Source organism: Condylura cristata, unplaced genomic scaffold, assembly GCF_000260355.1.
Source record: "Condylura cristata isolate star-nosed mole 26May11 unplaced genomic scaffold, ConCri1.0 scaffold00016, whole genome shotgun sequence".
Lineage (NCBI taxonomy): Eukaryota > Metazoa > Chordata > Mammalia > Eulipotyphla > Talpidae > Condylura > Condylura cristata.
The window spans coordinates 31,197,004-31,198,857 of NW_004567117.1; positions in this window are offsets into that span (position 1 = coordinate 31,197,004).

Genomic DNA, 1,854 nt, shown 5'->3' on the forward strand with positions numbered 1-1,854 from the left:
TCCACCGCGTCCCCGCAGGGCTTTGTGCTAGGGGTTTCATCTCTGTCACTCCTCCTTGGCGGGGAACTGCTTGGGTCAGAAAGGACCTCGGAGGCTGAAAAAGTGGGTCGGAGACGGCTCTCATTGTTCCCGCATGCTGTCAGCCACAGTGGCCAACTGGCAGCAGGCGACGCGTAGCAGATGTCCGGGAAGACAAAGGCAGGCACGGTCCCCACCAGCCGCCCGTCATTGACGGCCTTTGTCCGCGGCGGTGGAGCTGGGGGACTGAGGCGAGGCGTCCGCTCTAACCTTCACGCTCCTCCCTCCCAACTTCCAGTTCCTCCTCCCTTCACCCCCCAAGCCTCAGGCGGAGGGGTGGGGAGCAGGGGAGGGAGGTGGAGTTCCATTTGCACTCTTTTGTTTTACTGTGTTTTATTTTGCAAAAGTCAGTCGCTTTGAAGTTTCCTCTGTCAATGAAAAGAGTCTGCGATGTGATCACACAGTCAGCGCAGCGAGGACCCCCTGATTAGTGGGAGATCAAACCCGGCCCCCTCTGGAAGGATTCTAGCCACAGACAGCTTGCCAGTAGCCAATTAGGGTAATTGGAAACTTCTGCCCCAGCGGGGTGCAGAGCCCATGCTCCTCAGCCCCTGGCCTCCAGCACCTCTGTTCTCTTACTCTAGCTGCTCTCTCTCAAAGGGCTGTTCCTGGCACTGCTGGGCGTGCATTAAACTCCATCCTGGCCCCAGGCCTTGTGGTGAACAGGGCAGAGAACCAGGCCGGCAAATGAAAGCCAAAACTCTAGGTGACGTTTCCCCTTTCCATACACAGGTCTTGTCCTGAGCCCTTAGTAGGGGTTGGGTGGGGGGAACCCCCTGGCTCCCTAGAACTTGCAGGTTAGCTAAATGGGCTGTGTGGCTGACCCTGGCAGGCGGCAGGCAGAATCCAGAAGCCCAACCCTCAGCCAGGGTGTCTGCTCCAGGAGAGAATAGAGCTGGTGCTAGTCCCTGAGCATCCGCAAAGGTGCATTCATTGCATCCCGAGCAGGACGGTCAGGCGGCCAAGCGGGCCCCAGAGAGAGTACTCCAGGCCAGGAACAAAGCCGGGTATCCTTGGAAGTGCTGGGTCCTGGGGAGCAGCGGCAGGAGGTGGGGGCAGGTGCTAGGACCCAGACTCTGGGTTGGCACTGGCATCTGCACCTCTGGGGCTGTGGAGCCCACACTGTGATGTGCTCCCAAGAGCCCAGCGCCTTCCTCGCTTGCCCCTGTATGCGTGGCTGGAGGCCCCTGGCGACACTGTCTGTTGTCGCTGTCCAGGAGGTGAGGTTGGAGAGGTGTCTGGCCCCGGAGAGCAGACAGGGTGGGATAGGGCTCAGCTTCCCCAGAACTCCCTGCTCCTCGCCCGGTGCTACCTGCCTCCCGGCCTGTGGGTGGGAGCCTGTGCCAGCCCCACAATGAGCCTTGTGGACAAGGCGGGGGGCACAGGTTTGCCTGGGACATGGTAGCTTCTGCCAGGAAGCCCATGCTGCTTCTGGCCATGGCCCTCTCCTGCCTGCTGGCTTCCTCAAGCTTCTCTCTGCTGCCTTCCTCCTCCACCGGCATCTTGGACACCAGCCTGGGGCCCAGGGACACCAGGCCCCCCTGGAGGGAAGAGCTCAACTGATATTTGAATGCTCAGAGGGACAGCAGGGGAATCACAGCCTGGAGGAGTGAAGCAGCTCCAGACAGACAGACAGCCCTGGGGGAGGAACACTACCGTAAAATGGCCTTGCTTCAGTGTATGTGTGCGTGTAAGAGTGTGTGTGAGAGAGTCAGCTGAGAATGTGAGAATGAAGCAGGACCCTGAAAAAGAGAGAGGCCCAGCAGTAGAAGTATA